The sequence below is a fragment of the Mus musculus genome, chromosome 17 (assembly GCF_000001635.26).
Source record: "Mus musculus strain C57BL/6J chromosome 17, GRCm38.p6 C57BL/6J".
Lineage (NCBI taxonomy): Eukaryota > Metazoa > Chordata > Mammalia > Rodentia > Muridae > Mus > Mus musculus.
This window is the reverse complement of record NC_000083.6, coordinates 19,279,323-19,306,877: the sequence shown is the minus strand read 5'-3', so window position 1 is coordinate 19,306,877 and position 27,555 is coordinate 19,279,323. Positions and strand designations below refer to the sequence as shown.

At 34.2% G+C, this 27,555-nt stretch overlaps 1 pseudogene; it reads right to left on the bottom strand.

Moving 5' to 3' along the window:
* Vmn2r-ps120 (vomeronasal 2, receptor, pseudogene 120) lies at nt 2,231-27,555 on the bottom strand (annotated as a pseudogene).

The following is a 27,555-nucleotide window of genomic DNA, read 5'->3' as shown; positions in this document are numbered from 1 at the left end:
CCCTGACACCATTGCACACACTAGCAAGATTTTGCTGAAGGAACCCAGATATAGCTCTCTCTTGTGAGACTATGCCGGGGCCTAGCAAACACAGAAGTGGATGCTCACAGTCAGCTATTGGATGGATCACAGGGCCCCCAATGGAGGAGCTAGAGAAAGTACCCAAGGAGCTAAAGGGATCTGCAACCCTATAAGTGGAACAATGTTATGAACTAACCAGTACCCCAGAGCTCTTGACTCTAGCTGCATATGTATCAAAAGATGGCCTAGTCGGCCATCGCTGGAAAGAGAGGCCCATTGGACTTGCAAACTTTATATGCCCCAGTACAGGGGATTGCTAGGGCCAAAAAGTGGGAGTGAGTGGGTAGGGGAGTGGGGGGGGGGTGAGGGTATGGGGGACTTTTGGAATAGCATTGGAAATGTAAATGGGGAAAATACCTAATAAAAATATAAAAGAAAAATTGGTGTTTGAAGATAGGAGCCTACACTGCATAGTCCAAGACCCCACATGCTACATCCACTCCAGTAGTGACAAGCGCAACAGGCCCCGAAAAACTGGGCGCTGTCCTGAGGCGAAAAGTTCATGTAAACTTAGTCTCCTGGAACCGTGGCATCCCCTATAAAGAATGCTTCAATGTCCTTGCTTTAGATGGTAAACAGATCTGTGTGCTTTCCCTTAATATTGCTTTATTACAAGTGCTCCTAAGGATTGATATTTTGACATATAGCTAAGTTAGATTCAAGGCAGTCCTTGATCCGACCTTGGACATGGATAGCTAAGTCACTGCCCTACACAGAAATTTAACATTATCTAGAAAGAAGGAAGTTTGTGACCTAAAGAGGAACCAGAGTAGATACTTAGAACTATAGATAGCTGAGTTACACACATACACAAGCAAGTTTTTTACAATGGCCTAGGGGGAAGGTGGACAATAGACTAGAGTAGGAACTATGGCAAGGGCATAGCCCTTGACCCTGGCTTCTAAGATAAAGGGGACATTAGGTGGAGCTGTTTTTGATCCCAGTTGTTAACATTGAGTTTTACCCCAGTTGATTGTTTTAAGTAAGATGTCTATTATTTGTACAAAATAATAATGAATCATGGAGGAATGGGTCATAGTAAAATAGATAGCTATAAGGGATTTTGGATTATGTTTGAGTATTTGTACCAATTTACAGAAAATTAGGTTATAGAAAATTAAATTACTAAAAAAAAAACAAATGATCAATTATCTAATTTATTTTAAAACATTAAAAATTCAACATGAACAAGTTCTGTTACCAGGAATTCTCAGATGAGTTGATGAACCAGAAACATAAATACTACATAATATATGTGTAAAAATCTAAAAGTAAATGTATGTGAGGGTATTCAGGAAACTTACAAAGAGTTGGACATATCACAAATTTTGTCAAACTATTAATGGGGGCAATAGACAGATTTTTCTGGTTGACTCATATTTTATATTGTATAATAAAATATTTTTTCTAAGTGGAACTTCACCACTAAGTTAGTATGTAACACATAATCTGTGAACTAGAATGCGATAGCATTATAAATTTTTTCATTTAAATTACGACAGGTGGTATATTTAATATAAATAATTTCATTCAAACAAACCATTATACGTTAATTAAATTCCATGAAATATTTACAAATACCATGTTGTTCATTTTAAATATGGTATATTGAAAATTAAGTATGTAATAAATTTAAGAAAACTATATGACAATTGAATTGTTAACAAGATTAAATAATAGAAATTAAGAAAATACATTCCAATGGAGTTTTTAAAATAATGTTTTATTATTTCAGGAAGAGCTAAGAAGTCTCATGAAGTTTGGATTTTTTGTTTTGTTTTGTTTGTTTGTTTGTTGTTTTGGTTTTTGTTTTTCAAGGCAGAGTTACTCTGTGTAGCCCTGGCTGTTATGGAACTCACTCTGTAGACCAGGCTAGCCTCGAACTCAAAAATCCACCTGCCTCTACATCCCAAGTGCTGGAATTAAAGGCATGTGCCACCACTGCCCGGCTCTCATGAAGTTTAATAAAATTAAAACAATAAATAAAAAAGAAGAGTTTCTATTGAGAAATGACACAAAGATTTTATGTGATTGAGGTATGGAGCCATCAGGTCTTAGACTCAGGGAAACCATATAACATATTTTAGAATGATATATGAATGATGCCATTTATGAAGTTGTTAAAATAAAAGCTAAATGCTTTTTTTTTTCAACTATGTTTTAGGAAAATTCTTACTTCTAGAGGGTGTTTTCTTCTTGATATGATTAAATGAATTCTTGTCTGGTTTCAACAAGATAATGTAACACTTGGGACCAAATATGAAGGCAAGGAGTGCTGTGCTGGAAGCCAAGATAGAGAAGACTTCCATAGCCACCATGATCTTCCCTTTAGTGCTGTGGTAAACAGGAAGAAAGGTGACCCAGACACAGAAGAACACCAGCATACTGAATGACACAAATTTGGATTCATTGAATGTGTCAGGCAAATTTCTAGACAAGAAGGCCATGGCATAACTCCCAAAGGCCAAGAAACAAAGGTATCCCAGGACTGAGTGGAAGGCAACAACTGAGCCCTTGCTGCACAAAATGATGATGTGTCCATGTTCAGTATGAGCATCTTGGTCAATGAATGGTGGAGACGTTGCCATCCATATTCCACAAATAAGAAGTTGGATCAAGGTGCAGATAGGAATGATGTAATTTGGACCCCTTGATATCATTAGCCACCTTACCATTCTCCCTGGAAAACTGACCTTAAAGGCAAGGACCACAGCAATAGCTTTGGCCAACACAGTGGCAAGAGCCATAGTGAAAGCAACTGCAAATGTGGTCTGCTGAAGGATGCAGGCAGCTGTGTTTGGCTTACCAATGAAGTTCAAAGAACACAGGAAACAGAATGTGAGGTTGATGAGCAAAACATAACTGAGAGCTCGATTATTGGCCTTGACAATAGGAGTGTCTCTGTGCTTCACAAAGATGCCAATAACAAAGGCAGTGAGTGCAGACAAGCACAAAGCTATGCTTGCCAATGCCAGCCCCAAGGGGTCTTCATAGGCCAGAAAGCTCACAGATTTTTGGAAGCAGTTGCTCTTCACTGTATTTGCATAATGACTTTCTGGACACTTCACACACTGGTCTATATCTGGTCAAAAATATAGGTTATCTTGAGATCAGGAGTTCAGTCTATGAAGATTTCTTTTATTGTTAGACATCTCTAACTATAGGGACAGTCACAGAAGTCACTGTATTTTGTTTTCTCATGGACAAAGTAATTAGTACAGTGTTATGAATAAATCTAGATTCAGAAACAGCTTCTTGTTCTTTACATATTTCTTTCCATAGTTATGTTCACATACTATAGGATTTGATTCAAGCTTTATTTAAATACTACCATCACACACCTTCCTTTCCCTACCCTCAGAATTACTCACAACTCCTTGAGCTCCCTATACCTACCTATTAAATTTTAGTAACCATTGAGTCCATTTAGATGTCTATACAACTGAAGGTATCTTTAATGGGACATATTTATACTTACAATACCTACCTTTGTAAAGAACAGTTTTGTATCTTTTCAGGTACCCTTCAACTTCCAATAAATTCCTTAAAAAATTCATGATTATCATTTAAATGTTATTACCTAAATGCTTTTGTTCTCTGTACATACAATATTTCTCTGCCTTTACTAACAATGATGTAACTCTTGTGAAATTAACTACAATACTAAATGACATTGTAAACACTTTCTGCGACCCTGATAGTACTCGTATTGCACATATCTGCTTTAATTTTATTACGGGAAATATAGATTAGAGGAAATAGTTTTGCTAACTTTTTCACATAATGATTTCTGTTATGTGAATCGTAAATGTACTTTTTTCCATAAAATACCTTGTATGTTTAAATTCTGTTCATTCTCTGCTGGAGTTTATGAAGTAGATGCTATTACATTTGATAGTGCTCAAAATCATCCAAAAATATGTTTTCATAATATTTAAAGCAAGCATATGCTTTCATAGATAGAATATTCCTAGATAATGAGTGGGACTTTAGAAAAAAATACTGTTATGGAACTTTAAATATTTTCATAAATACTATGATTAACATAAAATACATGTAGAAAAATTTATAAAATATATTATGTTGATATGGTGGTTTGAATATGCTTGGTCCATAGAGTGGCACTAATTTAAAATGTGGCCTTGTTGAAAGTGTGGAAGTGAACTTTGAGAACCTCATCCTAGATACCTGGAAGTCATACTTTTAGTCATACTTCTAGTCATAGCCTAGAAGTTCTTACCTAAATATATAGAATTTTTAGGTCTTCCTGTGCCATGCCTGCCTAGATGCTGTCATTCTCTGAACTTGAGAATGGTTTACTGAACCTCTGAGCCTGTAAGTCAGTCCCAATGAAATGTTGTACTTATAAAAGTTGATGGTGTCAAAGTGATTATTTACAGCAGCAAAACCCTAACTAAGACACAAGTTAGTACCTAGAGTGGTATTTCTGTGAAAAACCTATCCATGATTTTGGTTGGAAGAATTTGGATTTTGAGATTTTGGATTTGGAAAGCAGTAGAATGAATTAAGTTAGGCTTATTATGCCATCCTTGTAGGAATATGGAAAACTTTGTTGCTGAGGTTAATTTTATCTGTGGAAGCCTGGTTCTAGAGGTTTCAGAGGAGAAGATTTTTTTATATGGGGTTACTCTTGTAATATTTTGGTGAAGTGTGTGAATGCCTTTTGCCCTTGTCTAAAGAGCTTACCTGAGGCTAAGATAAAGAAGTTTATCTTAGCTGAATTAGCAAAGGAAGTCCCAAATAACCGAACAGAGACTTTGATCACTGGTTAAGTCATATGAAGAATATTTTCTTACAAGCATAGCAATCTCAGAAAGGAAAAATAGAAAACATATGTTTTAAGTAAAATAAAGGGGCATCAGGAAATGAAATTAAGCTGAACGCTAATTTCAAGAAGAAAAATAAATAGAGTAGTGATCTCTGAGCAAGATCTCACCAAACCAAATGATTGTTCGTATTTGCAGTTGAGAAGGTATATTTTGGAGTTTTAGTATGGAGTGAACCAGAAATAGGGGGCAATCATGTGAACAAGATCTTAAGGCTAGATGACATAGAATTTTGATCAGGATCATGGCAAACAGTAGCCATGAAAAATTTAGACCTAGACATTATGGTACACTACTTTAATCCCAGGAGACAAAGACAAGCAGATCTCTGAATTTTGAGGCCAGCCTGTGACAGGCCAAGTTCAAAGGAGAGATAAGCTTAAATCCAGGGATGTTAGTATATGCATCACCCCCCAGCATTCTGCAGTCAGAGCCATACAGCTCTTGAGTTAAAGGTCAATTTACAGAGAAAGTCTAAGGACAGCCAAGCTTATGTAGTTATAGACTTGTAAAACAAAAGCTGGAAATAGACTAAGGGTTAGCAATATTCTAGCCCCATCAAGCAGCTGAACTTGGGAGCATTGGCCATGTGTCTCTGGCTGATGAGTCAAAAAGAGAATGATTCCCAGAACAATTTGTTCTGATTAGATGGAGCTATAAATTAGCAATAATTAAGAATAGGTCAGCATCAATGAGGTGAAATACTCTGGGAAGTGTTTTCTGAGAGTAAAAAAGCTCTGTTCCAGAGATACCCAATGTTGTACCACAATTTGCAGCTTAACTTGGTGTTAGAGGCACCCAGGTGTTACTGGATATGAAAGTATGAAGGGGTCATGAATAGTAGCTGATGCTTGATAGTGTGAGAAGCCAGGAAATGGCATTGGCAAATTTAAAGCCTCATTTGAAGTTGATGGCATAGGAATAAAGGGATCATGCAAAAAAAGTTGAGACTTAGCACGATGAACAGGGCCTATGAAAGGCTACTGTTGAAGCCAAGCTGCAGTGCAAGAACCCAGTGTACTTCAGATGCCAATAGCATGGTCTGGTCACCAAAACGAACAGCAAAAGTAGAGTGTATTCAACCAGAACCTAGAGTGATAGAGAACAGTGTTGGAGAAATAATGCAAGACCTTTGGAAGAGCCTAGAAAATCATGTGTAGACCCCAGACTATGATAGAAGAAGCATAATGTTGAAATAGCCTTGAAAAATCCCAAAATGTTCAAGATTCTAGAACCATGGGATATATTCTGAGGAAAGCTACTAGCAGGAATTGGAATCAGCCCAGGTTGGAAAAAAAAAAAAAAGCATTGCAGTCAACTAAGATGAAAATGTAGTGGAGATCTGAAGACCTCACTGACATCAGAAATGGAAATCCAGAGTTTGGAGTTTTCCTAACTGTCTCTTATCTTGCTTTGAGGCTTGCACAGAAGAGTGTAAATTAATCTCTGAAGAGATTTGAACTTGGATTTTGAACATTGTTGAAACTTATAAAATATATGGATATTATAAATTGGATAATACACACTTTTTTAATGCTATGCCTAGCTATTGCCTATTGATTCAAGTGATTAAACATACCTATGGCAACCAGAAAAAGCAATGTCCTTGTTTGAATATTTTTTGTCCTGGGGAGTGGCACTCTTTGTAAGTGTTTCTTGTTGAAGGAAGTGTGTCATTGTGGGAAGGGGCTTTAAAACCCTTGTTTTATGTGCCAAGAAACCAGTCTTTTATTAGCAGCCTTCAGAAGAAAGTAGAGAATTCTCAGCCCTACTGCATCATGCCTAAAGGATGAAGCCAGGCTCCTACCTTGATGATAATTGACTGCTAAGCCAGCACAAATTAAATGTTGTGCTTTTATGAATTGCCTTTTTCATGGTGTTTGTTCAGAGCAGTAAAAACCTATGACAGTGTATTGTACCTACGACACAATATTTCTATATTTTTAAAATATAATTAATAATCAGAGTGTCTTCTTTCATTAATAACATTGAATTGATATTTTAAAATATAAAATATAGTATTATTTTAGTGTACAATTTTCTATGAATAGTATTTTCAAACTTTCAGTGTTTATCTTTTCTTTGACTGCATACAGTTAAACAATATAATTGATTAATAGATACTGGTCTGATTTGTTCTTACTGTGTGAATGGCTCTTTTTATACATACACATGATACATTCATAAATTCACTTATATATGTGTGTGTGTGTGTGTGTGTATGTGTGTGTATGATATGTAAGGATTTCTCTTGTGTGAAAATTTATACAAAGTAATATTTATTATTATTGATAGATGAGAGTGTGGACACTTCATAGGACTCAGAAGTCTCCTTATGAAATTGTAATTGTTTCAAAATTTGTGAAGAATTTTGTTGGAATTTTGGCTGTTGATTGCATTGAAATTGCACATTTCTTTTGGTTAGGAGTCCATTTGCACTATATTAAATATATTGATCTACAAGCACAGGAGATGTTTTCATCTTTTCATATCTTCCTAATTTCTCTCTTCAGATACCTGAACTTTGCATCATACAGAATTTTTGCTTACTTGGTTAGAGGCACATGCAGTAGATATTATTTTTGTTTATGATGAACAGTGTTGTTTCTCTAACTTCCTTCTCAGACATTTTATTGCTTACTTACAGGAGGGTACTGATTTTTTGAGTTAATTTTGTATCTTGCTACATTCTTGAGTGTTTTTTTCAGCTGTAGGAATTCTCTTGTAGAATTTCAGGAATGTAGAGATGGTTCAACTTACAAAAACCCATTAATGTAATTGACTATATAAACAAACTCAATGAAAAAGAGGTGATTATCACATTAGAAACTGAAAAAGCATTTGACAATATACAACACCCCATCATGTTAAAAGTATTGGAGAGATCAGTCTATCAAGGCCCTTACATAAATATAATAAAAAACAATATATATCAAACAATTAGCCAAGCTCAAATTTAATGAAGAGATACTTGAAACAATCCTACTAAATTATGGAACAACACAAGGATGCCCTCTCTCTCAATATCTATTCAATACTTGAAGTTCTAGAGATAATAACGAGACAACAAAAGCAAATCAAAAGGACACACACTTGAAAAGAAAGAAACAAGGTGTCACTATTTGTGGATGATAGGTTAGTTTACATTAGCAACCTCAAAAAATATATCAGAGTTCTTCTACAGCTAATACACAACTTAAGGAAAGTAGCTTGATATTAACTTCACTCAAACAAATAACTAGTCTTTCTCTACTAAAGGATAACAAGAATGAGAAAAAAATAGAAAAACAACACCCTTCACAATACGAAAAAGGTGTACAAATTATCTTGGTGTAACACTTAACAAGCAAATGAAAGATCTATATGACAATAACTTCAAGTGCTTCAAGAAAGCCATTAAGGAACATCCTAGAAAATGGAGACAACTCCAATACTCATAGATTGGTTATATTAACATAGTAAATATGGCCATCCTACCACAAGCAATCAATAGATTCAATGCAATCACCAACAAGATTCCAACACACTTCTTCACAAACATTCAAAGAGCAATTCTCAATTTCATATAGAAAAACAAAAACCCATCATAGAAAAAACAATTCTTAACATGAAAAGAACTATTGGAGGAATTACCACCCCTGAACTCAAGCTGTACTACAGAGCAATAGTGAAAACAAAACAAAACAAAACAAACAAACAAACAAACAAAAAACCATTGTATTAGCACATATATAGACAGGCCATTCAATGGAATATGTACATATGGGCACTTTCTATTTGCAAAGAATCCAAAAACATACAATAAAAAGGAAGAAAGAAGGAAAGAAAGAAAGAAAGAAGGAAGGAAAGAGAGAAAGAAAGAAAGAAAGAAAGAAAGAAAGAAAGAAAGAAAGAAAGAAAGAGAGAGAGAGAGAGAGGAAGGAAGGAAAGAAGGAAGAAAGAAAGAAAGAAAGAAAGAAAGAAAGAAAGAAAGAAAGAAAGGAAGGAAGGAAGGAAGGAAGGAAGGAAGGAAGGAAGGAAGGAAGAAAGGAAGAAAGAAATCAAGCAAGCTTGAATAATGCTGGTCTAACTAACAGTCTGTATTTAGGAATATGAAAATAAATCTATAATTATCATCTTTCAGAATACTCAACACCAAGTAGATAAAGGAATTGAGCAAAATCCAAAGAATTCACATCAGACGAATCTCAAATGACTAAAAGGCACTTAAGAACTAAAGTCTTTATTGATCAGTGAAATACAAATCAAAAGGACACTGAGATTCCACCTTATACCAGATAGAATGGCTGAGATCAATAACTCAGGAAAGACCACATGCTGGCCAGGATGTGGACAAAATGAAACTCTCCACTATTAATTTTGAAATTGTAGGAATCATTCATTATATAGAAATCCATCAACGTAATCCACTATATAAACAAACTCAAAGATAAAAAACACATTATCATCTTGTTAGATGCTCAGAAAGCATTTGACAAAATCCAACACACATTCATGATAAAAGTCTTGGAAAGATCAGGAATTCAAGGCCCATACATAAACATAATAAAAGCAATATAGAGCAAACCAGTAGCCAACATCATACTAAATGGAGAGAAACTTGAAGCAATCCCACTAAATTCAAGGACTAGGCAAGGCTGCTCACTCTCTCCCTACCTAGTCAATATAGTATTGAAGTCTCAGCCAGAGCAATTAGACAACAAAAGGAGATCAAAGGGATAAAAATTGGAAAGGAAGAAATCAAAATATCACTCTTTGCAGATGATATGATATTATTTATTTTAGTGACCCAGAAAATTTCACCAGTGAACTCCTAAACCTGATAAGCAACTTCAGTGAAGTAGCTTGATGAAAATTAACTGAAAATAAATCAGTGGCCTTTCTCTATACAAAGGAAAACTGGCTGAGAAAGTAATTAGGGAAACAACTCCCTTCACCATAGTAAAAAATAATATAAAATACCTTGGTGTGACTGAAACTAAGGAAGTTAAAGATCTGTGCAAGAACTTTGAATCTTTGAAGAAAGAAATTGAAGATCTCAGAAGATGAAAAGATTTCTCATGATCATGGATTGGCAGGATTAATATAGTAAAAATGACAATCTTGCAAAAAGCAATCTAGAGATTCAATGTAATCCCCATCAAAATTCCAAATCATTTCTTCACAGAGTTAGAAAGGATAATTTGCAAATTCATGTGGAATAACAAAGAAACTAGGATAGCAAAAACTATTCCCAACAAAATAAGAGTCTCTGGTGGATTCACCATGTCTGACCTCAATATGTACTACATAACAATTTCAATACTAATTGCATGGTATTGGTACTATGACAGGTCTGTAGATCAATGCAATATAATTGAAGACACAGAAATGATTCCACACACCTATGGTAACTTGATCTTTGACAAGGGAGCTTACCTACCCAGTGGAAAAAAAGAAAGCATTTTCAACAAATGGTACTGGCTCAACTGGTGGTTAGCATATAGAAAAATGTGAATTGATCCATTCTTATCTCCTTATACAAAGCTCAAGTCTAAGTGGATCAAGGTAGTCCACATCAAACCATGGATACTGAACCATATACAGGAGAATGTGGGGAAAAGCCTCAAAGATATGGGCAGAGGGAAAGAATTCCTGAATAAAACAAAAATAGCTTGTGCTATAAGATTGAGAACTCAAGAATTTGGACTCCAGAAAAACAAATAACCCTATTTAAAATTGGGGCGCAGAGCTAAACAAAGAATTCTCAACTGAGGAATACTGAATGCCTGAGAAGCACCTGAAAAATGTTCAGCATACTTAATCATCAGGGAAATGCAAACCAAAACAACCCTAAGATTCCACCTCACACCAGTCAGAATGACTAGATCAAAATCTCAGGTGACAGCAGAGGGTGGTGATGATGTGGGGAAAGAGGAAGACTCCATCATAGATGGTGGGATTCTAAGCTTGTTTAACTACTCTGAAAATCAGTTTGGTTCTTCCTCAGAAAACTGGACATAGTAGTACCAGAAGATCCAACAATACCACTCCTTGGAATATACCAAGAAGATGCTCCAACTTATAATTAGGATATATGCTCCAATATGTTCCTTATTTATAGTAGCCAGAAGCTGGAAAGAACACAGATGTCCCTCAACAGAGAAATGGATACAGAAATTGTGGTACATTTATACAGTGGAGTACTATGCAGGTATTAAAAAATTAATTTATTAAATTCTTAGACAAATGGATGGAGGATATAATCCAGGTGAGGTAACCAAATCACAAAAGAATACACATAATATTCACTCACTGATAAATGGATATTAGCCCAGAAACTCAGAATATCCAAGATATAATTTGCAAAACATATGAAACTCAAGAACGAAGACCAGTGGGTGGATACTTCAATCCTTCTTAGATGGGGGAACAAAATATCCATTGATGGAGTTACAGGGATAAAGTTTGGAGTAGACACTGAAGGAATGACCATCCAGAGACTGTCCCACCTGGGCTCCATCACACAATTTTGAAATTTCAAACTGGTACAACCACTCTCAAAATAAATTCCTCAGAAAATTGGAAATAGACCCATTCATACCAAGATACCCAGCTATACCACTTTTGGATATGCACACACACACACACACACACACACACACACACACACAAAATGGCCCAATATATCAAGGGACACATGCTCATCTATGTTAATAGTGGCCTTACTTGTAAGAGCCCAAAAGCTGGAAGTAACACAAGTCCTAACAAAGAAGAATGGATGTGCAGAATATGTGGCACATTTAAACAATGGACTATTACTTAGTTATTAAGATCAAGGGTTTAATGAGATTTGAAAGATAATATATGAAACTACATAATATCATCCTGAATGTGGTAACCTAGATGCAAAAGGACATACATCATATGGTCTCACTAGTAAGTTGATATTAGGCAAAAAGGGCAGAAAACCTAGGATACATCCCACAGAGTTTCAGAAGTTTAGAAGGCAGTAAGGCCAAGATAGAGGTGAAGGAATGTGTTAATGAACTCTGGGAGGGTTGCCACAGAGTGTTAACTATGATTAGATTGCAAATAAATAAACAAATTCATTAAATGTGTTGTGTGCTATAGATTTAGAATATTTGTTCATTTACATAATTGAAGGAAGTATAAAAGCAGCTAGGAAAAAATCTTGGTTTGAAGGCAGCAGCATAAAAAAAAAAAAAAGGTGCAGATGTTACATGGACTTTTAAAACCTAAAGCAAGTCCTTAGATGTGCACCTTCCCCTAAAAGACCATAACCCCAAGTCTTTTCTAATAGGTCCACTAACAACATAAAAAATTCTATAAAATTCTAAGCCAAGAGAAGCCAGAAAATTATCAAAAACCTTCAGTGTAGAGAATACCACAAAAATAATTCTTTTTCATTGATCACAGAAAAATTGTTCACATAAACTCATAACACACAAGAAAATGTTTTAGATACTTTAACCCAGGCAAATTTCAGTATAGATATTGGAGGTAGTCATTAAGAATTCCATATCTCCAGAAAATGAGTTATTAATATTTGATAGCTACAGGGCAGATATTAAGCTTTATACTTCAGTGTGCAGAACATGGTTGATTAACAACCATTAAGTGACATACACACATGTAAGTATCCTTTAGTATCATGAACTGTATTAGATAGTGTAAGTACAAATTATGGGAATGAGGGAAGCGTATGAATGATGAATGTGATGAAAACACATTGTATGAAATTATCAAACAAATAAAAATGAGAAATGAGCTGTTAATTATCTCTAAGAAGGTGCAACAGATCTGAACCTTATATGATTCTTGAAAATCATTGAAATATATTTTTAAAATATCTGTGATACTTAATTAAAATGTGTTAAATAGAAGAGTAAATTGAAAAACATTGAAAAGTACAGGGGAATGTACTGAATCTTCCAGCATCAATATTGGTACTGGATTAAAGATATAAATCAAGAATAATATGAAATGGCTGTTTTGACCTATTTCAAGGGGATGGTGATGAATATGACATTTAATTTCCTATAAAAAAGAAATAAAAATAACACATATTTGACTTTTATTTAGATATTTTTAAATTGCTAGCACATTGTAGAAAACAGTGGAGAAATAGGAAGTTTTCCATAAAATCTGCATTTACCTGTCTCATTAGAAATCTCATTGTCTGCACAAGGAGTACACTTGTAGCAGCAGATGGCCTTGCCCTCCAGGGTTACTTTCCTGAATCCAGGCCCACAACTCTCACTGCACACAGAATGAGGTATCTGAGAAGAATGAATATTGTTATTTAATGCTTAGAGTTTTTTATGAAAAATGAAAAAAAATAATTTTTGAAAGTCATACCCTGAAAAGCACACCTTTTATTAATAATTAGACTTATTTAAAAGACTATTTATAGTAATAAGGGGCGGGGACTGGGGTAGCTAACAGAAATTCCTATATGCCTGGAAAGCAAGAGAAGCTCAGGATCCATTGGGGATTACATTAGTTGATATACCGCACAAATCAGAGAGAGAACCTTTAGAGACCATATTCATAGGTTAGACAAGGCCCCTGGTTGAAGGATAGGGGAACCAAGACATCTCAAAAACATTAACCAAAGTTTGCTCACATCTAAATAAAATACAAGGTCAAAGAGTTGAGCAGAGACTGACAGATGTCATACAGAGATTATCCCACCTGGTGATACCTCCTTAATACAATCACCAAAAAAGACACTATTGCTTATTCCGAGAAATGCTTGCAGACAGGTGTCAGATATAGCTGTCTTTTGAGAGGCTCTGCCACTGACTTACCAATACAGATGAGGATGCTTGCAGTCAACTGTCTGACTGAGTATAGGGGACCCAATGGGGTAGTTAAGGTCTGAAGCATCTGAAAGGGTTTGCAACCCCATAGGTAAAACAACAATATCAATGAAATAGAATCCACAGAGCTCTCAGGGACTAAACCACCAACTAAAGAATACACATGGAGGGATCCATGAGTCCTGCATAACATGTAGGAGAATATGACCATATCTGGCATCAGTAAGAGGAGAGGGCCTTGGTCCTCTGAAGGCTTGATGCCCAGCATAGGGGAATGACAGCTAGGGTGATGAAGCAGGAGTATGGGGGTAGGAGGAGCACCTTCAAGGAAGCTACAGATTGGGGATGTGAAAGGGGGTATACAGATGAGAAACTGAGAAGGGGAATAACATTTGAAATGTAAATGTATAAAATAATCAATAAACATTTTTAAAAGGAATTAAAAGAATTAAAAGATAATGCCCTTGAGAAGGCAATAGTGTTTAAATTTTGGTTTGACAATTATCACAGTATTAAAAAAAATTGGGATCTTGCAGGGTGTGGTGGCACAAGCCTTTAATCCCAGCACTTGGGAGGCAGAGGCAGGTGAAGTTGAGTTCGAGGCCAGCCTGATCTATAGAGTGAGTTCCAGGACAGCCAGGGCTACACAGAGAAACCCTGTCTCAAAAAAAAAAAAAAAAAAGAAAGAAAAAGGAGGATCTTAATGGATTAAGAAAATTTTTGTGAAATATTAGTGACTAGGAACATAATACTGAAGCCTATGGTGTCCATTTAGCCTAATACTAGCTTTGTATTTTCTGACACCTCTGTTGAGCATCTCAACTTCCTCCAATATTGTGAATGTTGATTTTCAATTTAAGAGTACTTAAAATTATTATGGAAGAAAATAAACATATATTTTTAGGAAGAAATATATAGATCAATTTAGCTAAAATGAAACTGAAGAAGAACGAAGACCAAAATGTGGACACTACCCCTTCTTAGAATTGGGAACAAAACACCCATGGAAAGAGTTACAGAGACAAAGTTTGAAGTTGAAATGAAAGAATGGACCATCTAGAGACTGCCATATCCGGGGATCCATCCCATAATCAGCTTCCAAAACAGCAATATGAACTAACCAGTACCGCCCCCCCCCCCCCCCGTCCAGTGCTAATGTTTCTAGCTTCATATGTATCAGAAGATGGCCTAGTCGGCTATCAATTGAAAGAGGCCCATCGGTCTTGCAAACTTTATATGCCTCAGTACAGGGAAACGCCAGGGCCAAGGAGGGGGGGGGGGATTGGTGGGAGAGGGGGGACTTTTGCGATAGCATTGGAAATGTAAATGAAGAAAATACCTAATTAATTTTAAAAAAAGAAAATACTCAGTTAAAATTTAACTGTCACTACTTATTGTAAGACTATCACAATTGCAGAGAAGATAGAAGAGAGCTGCAGTATTAATTGCTTCCTCTATTCAGAGAATGATATATCATTTGTACATTCTTTCTTATGAAAACCATGCATATTCAAATATAATGTCACGCATTCTCACATTGGTCTGTAAGGTCTTCAAATTATTATTAAACATTCAATGAGATAGCACATATTGACAATCGATGGACAATTAAGAATTGCTAACGGAGATATTATATGATATTTTTAAAGAAAAATATTCCACATAACGCAAGTCCTTTTAATGTTTATCTCCTATATGGTGACATTATATTGAAAGTTATTGAATATTTAGGGGATTCACACTTGGTTATGAAATTAGAACACTAGTTGAAAATAGAAAAATTAAAATGTTTCTTTCATTCTAGGATACTAATTTTATTTACTGTTAATACTTCTGGATAGAAACATTTTTTTTTCCATTTCCTAAGCCTCTCTCCTGTATGACCACTTGTTGTCTTTCTTCTATCCTTTGTAGACTCTGATACTTCTAGAACCATAAACAAAATATAGTCTGTCTTATAAAAGTCATTTTTGGTCACCGTATTTGAATGAAAAATGAAAAATAAATTTAATATTGTTATATGATTTTAATCCCCAAAAGAGATTTTCCTCCAGTACATTAACATACGAGCCATTTGGAGATAAATATTTCCTTCTGCCACCTGTCCCATCCCTCATTTATGACAAATGGAGGAAACATAATCCTCATATGAGTGATCAATGGGGAACACTGTATACTTCCATTGATCATAAGGAAAATTTAAAGCCGGTATACTAGAATTACTTCAAACTATTTTATACTTACACTCCAGTGTAATGGAACTTCAGTCACTCATCATTATATCACAGAACAGAACAGTATTAATAATATAAGCACAAACCATTTAGATAATACATATCCCACCTCTGAAAATATTGCTGGCCATTGTATCATCTGTTCAGATAAAGACAACTGTTGACCCTGGGGACCATTTGCAGAAAAGGATCCTATTTTCACTTTTAATCCAAGACCCTTTGGTAAATTCCAAATGTTAAGAATGTCATACTCTGTATCTATTGTCTGTCTCCAATCTAAACTCCTTTTGTCTTTCATTTCAATATCCTTCAGGAAAGTGTTAAGCTTAAAGAGAAACATAATTTTATATTTCATTGCGTATAAGGTTAGAATAAATTCTGCTGTAAATATCAACATTAATGAAGATTCAATTAATGATGACAGTGAAAAGGATGTGCAGAGTACCATTATTATTGATCTTCAAGTAAAAACTTAGAACGAAGCTCAAGTAAGCCATCAATGAAAACTGATCTATAAAAAGATAAACTTTTTTGAAACATAGCAAGACTCCTTTACCTTTAGAATATGTTCAAAGCTACAGTGTCCAAAATGATGATACTGATGTCAAGAAATTAAATTAAAGGCATCATTTCTATATAAACAAACCATCAATGTTTCACATAAGTGTCCACGTTTTAATTTCTCTTGTAACAAATATATAAAGCAATGAGTATATCAATTGCCTCTATTACTGTAAGAAGACTGCATAGCTAGTTATTGATGAAAAGAACTTGAGTTTTTTTTAAGATTTTATTTATTTATATGTAAGTACACTGTAGCTGTCTTCAGACACTCCAGAAGAGGGAGTCAGATCTCGGATGGTTGTGAGCCACCATATGGTTGCTGGGATTTGAACTGCGGACCTTCGGAAGAGCAGTCGGGTGCTCTTACCCACTGAGCCAACTCACCAGCACAGAACTTAATTTTCACAAAGCATATTTGTTCCTGGTATCTTGCACATGATTTCAAAACATCATACATTTGATACTATCTTGACTTCTAGGTAAGATTAGAAACACAAACAATTCTTCATTGTGTACAACATAACTGAATTTTACAATACCTAAGCTAGTGTTATTGCAAATCTCTTATATCAGAGTGCTGACAATAAAATACAGTAGAAAGGTTATTACCTGCCATGGAAAGAACACAATCTCTTTGCAATTTTCATATGGTTGAATTTGAAGTTGCTGAAGGCTCATCTCATGGAGGCTTTGAGCCACAGCATACACACCATTGTAAATACTTGTGCTCTCTTCATTCATGGCCAGATCAAATATGTGACTAGGTAATATATCCAATGAAGCATTGGTTTGACAGTTGTCCAAAACATGACAGTTAATGTCAAAAATGAGCACTTGAAGAAGAAATACCACAGCTTAGGAAGATAAACATCTTCTGGGTATTTACTGGGATTAACTGTTTTAATAAATTTGGTAAATTCAAAATTCTCTCTATAATTGTGCTTAAAAATGATGCTTCCATGAAATGAGTCTAACATGAAATAATCAGTTGTGTCAATAACATGATGTTCAACATTCATGATCCAGACATTCCATGCCAATAACCTTTGCTCAATATCCCTCATTACACCTTCTAGCGAATCAATGTCACCATAAATAATTGTTACATTTGTCTCATCCATTTTTTCCCAGAATTTGGCAACATATGTATTCCATGTGTCTGAGACCATTTTTACAAAAGCTAGGCAGATGCCATTTCTCTCCATCTCCTCCCTAAAATCTGATAGAATTTTATTTCCTTTGTGGTCATCGGGGAGGATGAGAACAATCCATGACCACTTAAAGTGAACCATCAATGAAACAATGGCAAGTGAAAGAGATGTGTCCTTGGGGACCATCTGGTAGAGAGACGGATAGTGACCATGGTCACTCAGGAGAAGATCATAAGGTCCAAAAGTAATCTTGAAGCAATTTGGAAAGAAGGGAAATTATTAACATCTAAATAAATTTTATTCCTTAAGGAATAGAAGAAGACAGGAGAATATTTTAAAGGAACATTACAAAAGCTACATTTTTGTTAGGCCTGTAAGTTTCAAGGACTTACTTGTCTTCATTTATTCATAAATATTTCTCTTACAAGCAAGATAAACCTGGATTGCACTCCATATTCTGAACATTGCTTTTATGTTTGGATAATTGATCAACTATTCTGTCAGTTTAAAAACAGCAATAACATGAAGAAAGAGAACTGACTCTCAGTTCCCAAATTTTCTCACCTGTGGAAATTTAAAGAGTTGAAGCAATGTCCCAATTTGGGCAGATGTTATCCATGATGTTCCTGTGAGTGCAGCAGAGAAATTTCTCTTTTTACAATTGTAATTAGGGAAATAATTTCTCTGACCAAGAGCTGTGAGCCAACTAAAAGTAATATCAAGATTGTACTTCCCAGGGAATCTGACATTGTAGAAATCAAATCCAAGAGATATGTTGGGTAAAAGATTGGGATTCCCATTGATCTCCTCAATGGCAAATTGCAGAGCAAGAATATACTGGTAGTTCTTAAAGTTATACCTGTGTAAGTGGCATAAAAACAATAAGATAATGGTCAACTTTACCATACACATCTACATATTTAGTACAGTAAATTATATACTTTAATTTTTAATCTTTAAAATATGTAATTTAATTTCTTCACCATGAACAGAAGAACTGGATGAGGTAAATATGTTAGGTTTAGGCAGGCTCCTTTAACATTACTACTCATTATTTATTGATTCTCAAAGCATATATTATTTATATTTCATAGATTTATTCTTTATACATTTTGTTTACCAGTCAGGAATCATTTTGCACCAAATATCCCATCTTTTGAAATGTAGATCTTTGGCTTTCTGTCATCTTAACATGTGAAAACTCACTATTTTACTATCTACCTAACAAGTTTTTAAAGAAATTATCTTAATTTAAAAATCTTTTGAAATTCATTTCATGGCATGTGACCATGGGAACTATTTCTCTGATATAATATTTTGAGTATTGCAGCATGGATTTACTAATTTCTTAGAGAAACTAAGGAAAGACTGCTTCTAAATGTGAATAGATGACATTAAATAGTACAGTACCATGCCCTATATATTTTTATCATTGTATTTATGATGTTTTCATGTGTGATTACATGTATGCATGTCTCTTAGAATGTACAGATCTATATATATATCAATGCACTTATGCATTTATGCATTTCATTCATTTAATGTTTAGTTGCTTCCTTGGTTTACTCAGTAACACAGTGTCTATGACTTGACTATAAGTTGTGCAAATCACAATTGATCTTGAATTCAGAAATACCCACCAGTCTCTTTTTCTAAACTACTAGGAATAAAGTCTTGTTCTAGTATATTTGCCTGCTGGATTTCTTTATTTTCTTCTCACATATACCTAGAACTCTTCATCTGAAACCTGTAGAGATTCTCCTGATTCACTCTCTTACCCTCCGTATGATCGCTGGATTACAGGCATGTACTCATATTATTTTGGGAGGTATGAATTCAGTTCATCACAGTTGGTGTTTTCTACTCTCTGAAACATCTTTTTACCTGTTTAATTATACGGTTTGTTGAAAAATACCCTTTACTCTGAAAGGCTCAAAATCCACACTTACAAAATAGTCTTACTTAATGTACCTGTTAAAGTGGATCACTGAAAAAAAATGTCACTAATTTTTCATTATATAATTTTTCTTATCCCCCAGTGCTAAAAATTTATGGCAAAAGCTGTGGAAAGTAACTAAGAACCAGAGGTTAACAATAACCTTAGGGAAAAAAATGAATTCTCCAGACAAGTGGGAAATTTTATTTAAGATCTCAGCCTAAATATAATAACATATAATGATCTGTGAATGTTCAAGTGAATCAAAACAAGCGAGGAAAATTGAGGTCAGCATGAAGTCCAAACCATATCTAAGTGGGAATTCTTAGTGAGTGATTTATTGCTATAAGGAGACATAATGACCATGGCTATTCTCATAAAGGAAAACAATTTACTGGGGCTAGCTTACAATTTCATAGTTTTAGTCTATTATTGTCATGGTGGGAACCATGACTGTATTCCTGCAGAAATGGTCTTCAAAATTCAAGTGACAGTTTTATATCCAAATCCACAGGCACCTAAAGTAGAAACTAGAGCACACTGACTAGACTAGTTCTTCTCAGAACTGTAACTCTACCAAAAAAGTGATAGACTTCCTTTAACAAGTCCATGCCTACTCCAACAAAGACACATATCCTAATAGTGCCACACAGCATGGTCAAACATCTAAACAGAATAGTGTATGGAGCCATTCCTGTACAAACCACTACATTCTATTCCTTGACAATGATAGTCTTGTAGCCATAAAATAGTGCAAAATAGATTTAGTTCATTTTAATTTCCCATAATCTAAAACAGCCTCAAGTTTGTTTGAAGTCCAAAGTTCAAAGTTTCCTCTGAAATATGTGTAACAATGCAATATAATCACTTGAAAAATAAAAAATAAAAATGTAGATTACATACTTCCAACATATAATGGAACATAATATCATTTAAATTTGAGAAAAAGGGATGTAGTCAGAAAATAATGTACCAAAGCAAAATCAAATACAAGCTGAGCAAACTCCAAACATTGCAAGTCCATATCTGATTATAATTTATCTTTACCTCTCCAATCCCTTTCATTTCTATTGACTTCATAACACTTCTTTCTCTTGGGCTTTTTCCATTCCCTGCTATCAGTGCCTGTGGGCAATTATACCACAGCTCTGTCATCTTCAACATTTAGGCTTCTCTTTTGGAATTTGCCAAAATGGATCCTCTATGTCTCCTTACACATACATCCCTGTTATAATACTGACCTTAACTAATGTCCTTAGTTACAGAGAAAGATGCCAGAACTACTTTTTTTAATCCTGAACTCTTAATTCCAGAACTATTTATCAGTTTTCTATTCCTGCTGTTTTCTTTTATTTTCTAAATTTGTATATCCTGAAACTCCATCTGTATACAAGACGAGTGGCCTTAAACTCCACTTCACAAATCTGAAGCATAGATGGGAAGAATTTTGCCCAGAGATTTTCAACCCCCCTCCTTTTTTTTTCATTGTACATTAGACTTTCCTTAAATATCTGTATGTGTTTGAACAAAGGAATTAGGTCAATGGCAGTTTTTAGTACTATTTCTCCTCAATCAGTACATTGTGAATTATTGTTACTCAGATTTATCCATTTCTTCATATGCTTAAATATTAATGACCACATGCAATTCAATAAAAGGCTGTGTTGAGAATTACTTTGCCAATGAAACTAATCAATAATGCTACACTTTAGCTTCAAGGTAATGTCTTGAAAATTAAAATGAAGCATCATTCTTTTCCAACATATCTAAAGAAAAACACTAATACTCCTCTCCTCCTCTCCTCCTTATCTACTTGAGTCAACAACACATATCTAATTACATTCGGCAAGATTTTTTTCCACATACTTCCATGGTTGGCTCATTAACCAGCACATAAAGTATTTCATTGCTTTCCCTTAAAAAAGTCCCAAAGTCAATCTTCCTCAAAAAAAAAAAGTAAGTAAGTAAATAAATAAATAAATAACCAAAAATCAAAAATACAAAAAACAGAAAAGCATAGCTCTTCAAAGTAATAACCCTTTCTCTAATATCAACATTTGTCTTCCTTGCATTTTTTGGATGTGAAGACTCACAACGACCATAATATATCTTATGAAGGAAAACTTACACTTTCAGAGATCTTTTCCATTTAACGCTGGTGGGAAACATTGCATTGTGCAGTCAGAAATGGTCTTGGACAAGGAGCTGAAAGTTATACATCCACAAGAAGCAGAAGTGAAGGCAGGGACAAGACTGAGCTTCTTGGAGTTACAAATTAACATTTTATAGGGACAAAGTAACTCTAAAAAGGCCACACCTACTACTAAAAGGCCACTCAGTATGGGCCAGGCATTCACATACATGAATCTCTGGGTCCCATTTCTACTAACAACATAAAAGTATTGCCATTTTTATCTTCTGGAAGCAGAATCAGGTTTCTTCAATAATGTGATTTCTTCTAAACAAATCTTATTCTGGGATGGCTGACCCTCAAAGATAACAAGGAAATACACTGTGTTCTTGATTAAGAATTGTATTAAACTTTGTCAGGAGCAGTTTTTCTGAGTGTAGAGGTGATTTCATGATGTTGTAAGATTTTTCTAATTTACCTTCCAAAAACTATCAAAAGTATTTTGTTAATGAATTAAATTTATCCTTAGCTTCATGCCTTGGACCAGAAAGCATAGTAGGAATATGAACATGTCCAATAGAGAAAAGGCAATTTCTAAATTGAAGCAAGGTTTGTAATTCTGAAAGTATGGGCTAAAATTGCAAAATAGCTATTAAAAAGTGACAAAAACTTTTTTAAAAGGCTTGTCCTTAGTATTTAAAAGCCAAGAACTACTGCCATAAGCTCCACTGGTTATGTAAAGTTTTCTTGTGTAAGTAAAATAGTTTTAAGTTCTTAATAATTGAAGTAACCTATTTGAGAAGGAGCAAGGTATAAATATCTCTGTGGAGGTTAAGTCTTGTACTGCAGGGGTTGCTTGATGCAGCTGTTGGATAGGTTTCCATTGCCAAATGGATTGGTTGTCTGAGGCTGTTGAAATACCAATATTGTTTTAGGGGCCTGAGGTAGGTTCCTCACATTTTCCCTGGTTTGATAAGATTCCTATAGTATTAGGGATTACAATAGTACCAAATAAGGCAGTGACATTTTTATGAAAGCTAGTTTAGAACTCTTTATGACAGTGGTACCCTTTCATGCCAAGTGGACATTTAATTGGATTTCTGTCCTGAGTCGGGCCAGGAGCATTAAAATTTATGGGACGTCCTGCCTTACTGAGACATTGTTTGCTGTTATATCCAAGCTTTCTCCCTAAATAAATTTGTGAGCCAAGCCAGATTTAGTAATTTTTTTCTTTCTTTGATTAATAAGATTTTGCATAGTGTTCTGTCCTCCTGAAATTATTGTAATAAATATACCTTGAAAATATGAAGTAGAAATCTCAGCAAATGCTTTAAATGCATTTCCAGACTTTTAAATTGTCTTTAAAAGAGTTTGTAAAGCCGGGCAGTGGTGGCACACACCTTTAATCCCAGCACTTGGGAGGCAGAGGCAGGTGGATTTCTGAGTTCGAGGCCAGCCTGGTCTATAAAGTGAGTTCCAGGACAACCATGGCTACACAACAACCATGGCTACACAGAAAAACCCTGTCTCAAAAAACCAAAATAATAATAATAATATTATATATAATAAAAAGAGACATTGTCAAGTGGGTGTAGCATTTTCAAAGGACATATGTTTCAAAACAATATCTTTTGCTTCAGAGCTTATATCAGTTGAGCAACAGAGTTGTCCTCAGTAAATTTTTTGGTTTATTTATTATGTTATCAAGCCTTTGGAAATGGGATATCTCTACTGTGCAAGCATCTCTATGCTTCTTGAGTATCAGCTGTAGTTTTTACTAGAACTTCCTCTATAACTTTTTAAAAAATTATTTATTCCCAAGCCTTGCGTATTAGACCTTTGTCATAGATATAATTTAATGTAAAGTCATTTCAAGAAGATCACCTGCTACTTATTAGCTTGTGCTGTGATAGCTCCAGACAAAACTTAAAATTGGGGATGAGAAATATGGGGAAAGAGGGTGGGTACTAGACTATTTGGGGCTCTGGAGAATGTGATCTCTGCACCGAATTTCTAATAAGTGTAAATATATTATCATTATTAAGATTTTCAAGGATTTTTTTTATGGTGTGGAGGAGGACTTTCTCAGCAAATAAGGGTGTCATTTTTTTCAGAGACTCCAAGTTTGATTCCCAGAAATAATATTAGACAGCTCACAAACATCCAAATCTTGAGAATCTAACACAAGAAATAGATTCAGTCGGTTTGAAAATGAAAGGGTCACATAACCACACATGAACAAAGACACAAACACACACAAAAAGAAAGACTAAAGGTAGTCATAATAATATCAATATGGTGGCAAGCAATACAGGTACAGAAACCGAAAAAAGCAAGATCAAAAACCTGGCATGCTCAGTATAGGAAAATTGCTTATACTAACTACTTGAGTATATCTATGAAATTAACTAAAACCCTATTTTGTTAATGCATGCTTGTGTTTGAAATTAACTTAATTTTTACTTGAAAGATGAACAAAGTTATTTGATATAAAAACTAAATGATAAAAATAACAAATATATATTTTAAAGGATAGCAGACAGATAAAATGTAATGAAATAATTTACGACAGAGGAAAAAATTGATAATTAGGATGTTTAATTTGAGAAATAATATCAATGAGATTTTCTCATGTATAAACATTATATATTCAAATAAATACATATAAAAATTTAAAGATACATATCATTTTTGAGAATTATCTATATGCAGGGAATTAAATAAGAATCAATACAAATTGAGCAGATTAACTCCATATCTACAGTCACAGGACAATGATCAGAGTCAACTTCTATAAAACAGTCTTGATCACTCTCATTTGCATACTTAATTTTTAAAGCACATGATTTATCATAAATATATTTTGAAAATGAAAACTATTTTTATCATTTATATTACTGAGATTTTAAAATGATTGAATAATTTCCCTCTTTCATTCTCTCTAGGCAAAATCTTATGCACTTTCTTTTTCATTTTAATTTCATGGAGTCTTCTTCCATTAATTGCCCAAGAGAACTTGAACTTACTAGACATGCATACATACACATGCAAACGCCCACTCAGAGGTACACCCACAAATAATCAAACATACACACAAACATACATGTATCCTCACACACAAAAAACAAACAACAGAAGCATCCCTTTGAGTGCACACATACACACACACACACACACACACACACACACACACACACAATTGTAGGTAACTAATGAATGCTGTGAAATAGTTTACCCAATGTTTAATATCCTTCCACAGGAAATATAATTTTCCCATGAAATATTTTATGTAAAACCACTCCACATCTGTCTTATTGGGTACAGAATGAGAATGATTTAGTTGGAAGCACACACCCACTTCTAGAAGATGAATGGTAAAATAAACCTTACCGTGCTGACAAAAACGTACCATCAGTCCTTACCACAGTGAGAACTTGCCAAACTTATGCCACAAGTCTAAAATATATACTATATGGTGCTCTTTTTTTTGTATTTTTAAATTTGATTGACTATAATTCTGCAGGTTATGTCTTCCTTAGAATATACACAGAGAAAAAGAGAGCTCACAAAAAAGATGTTACTATGAAGGACAAGTACAAATGCGATGAATGAAGGCAAGAGGTTACAACAGGGCAAGTACCAAAAAAGAACTTTTGTAGTTAACTCAAATAAAAGTAAGGCTATGAAGGAATTGTGTTTGCATTAAAAATCAGTTAATGTTTTTGTACTGAAAAACTGCATTTCTTAAATTCAGAGGAAGAGTGAGATCAATTATAAAGCCATATCAGAATCACATTATAGTTAGGAATGGGGCCATATTTCCCTCCTGTTCATGTAAATGAGAGAAGACAGGGTAGAAAGAATTCAGAATGACATTACCTACATGAGAAATGTTTGAGAAAAGTGGTTTGCCTTTTAATACAGAAATTGCAAACAATGGTGCATAGCTCCAGTAAAAAAATTAAATCTATTAAAAATACTACTGCCTAGAATGGAATTCATATGATATATCAATTTTATCAAACTATGAAGAGTAAAACCAGACTAGTTGGTCATATATCCAGAACTACAGCCTTTAACAGTGAAATGCTTGCTGCTGCACAAAATATGAGAAAAGCATAACCATACACATTGGTACCCTAACTACTGAGAGTAATGGGCACCAGAAAAGTGGATTTATAAGGAGCATTATTTATGACAAAATAGAAAAGGGCCTACCCAAAACCTAAAGTTGCCCAATCAACTACGCATATGAGAAAATAGCATGATTTCTTTTGAGTCAACATATGATCCCCTAAAAATTTAGAAATACCATTAAAGAGTGTTTCCAAATAACAAAGTTTATATACCCATATTTGATGTTTAAATGATTCAAAATTAATGTGTCCAACAAAAAACAATTAAGTTTTAATTTATATCTAAACATTTTCCCCCTACACTTTCTTTGATTTAATTGCTTAATACCTCAAAAGATTTTACCAAGCACAGAGTATTGTCTCATAGGGCATAATTCACCTTTACACTTTATTTAATGTTTTCAATTGTTATTTTGACAAATTCCCTTTTAGAGATATTAAAGCCTCTCCTTTATTTCTTTTGGTCATTTTCTGCTTCTCGATTTCTAATATATTATTCTTGTATTCACAGAGATACATAAGAATTATGGTTCTATTCCCATGCCATACTACCTATTCCATACATACATAATAAGGTATTCTTGGGAAAGTAATTTGTCTTGGATAAAAACATGTTATTTACTTTATTAAGAAATACACAAGAATATTTTTGTTTCCCTCAAAAATACCTGTCTGACACTATCCATTAACCTGAATTATTTAACTAAAGCTAAGAAATAGCACCAAGATGAAACTCTTTTTTTTTTAATTAGGTGTTTCCTCATTTACATTCTTATATTCACAAAGTGTTGGTAGACACATATATAAAAATGAGAGTAAATGCTGCAAACCAATGGACTAAACAGGTAAACACAGGTAAGCTGCCTGAGATTATAATTTAAATTATCACACAGACACTTATAAAAAAACATGAGATAGATGAAATATTTATGTAGCATAGATGTATTCTCTACTTGTAAATGTGATGTTGTTAACTCTGGAATGAGCTGAATGTAATACACATAACCTCTTCACTCAAGTTTTACAACATTCACATAGAACTTAGAGCATTTAGTGACATCATCTAATACCACAGATTCAAACAGTACTTCCAAAATGCTAAGAACAGGAAGGACAGGCTTAGAATAAATCATTCTTCTTTGAAATCATAACAATGAAAACTCTTCAGTCATTGTGGCATAAAAAAATTAACAAATAAGAGATTATGGATAACAATTAAAGAAGAAACTAAAGTGAGCACAGTAGAAGTTTCCATTTTCTTTCCCTCTAAGTGAGGAAAATAATCTGAAAGGAAAATAAAACTGATGAGAAGATTTTTAAAAATCTAAAAGTGAATTTGTCAAAATAAAATATAAAAGTTTAGTAAATTTTAATGACTTTACCACTTAAGATATAAGAATGCTGAACTTGAAAAATAAATAGTTGAACTTACTGTATTTTATTGTCCAAATAGTAATATGGGATAGTTGAATGTGGCTTTTCCTTCCTAGTGTGGAATGTGTGAAGTGGGAAAAATGCACCAATCATAACATCTCCTTCATGGTGAAATTCTTCAGAGATTTTGTAATAACTACTACTGATATTATAGATCAAAGCAGAAACACATTTGTTTATTTGCATGAACCAGAAGACAAAAATCCAAGTGAACAT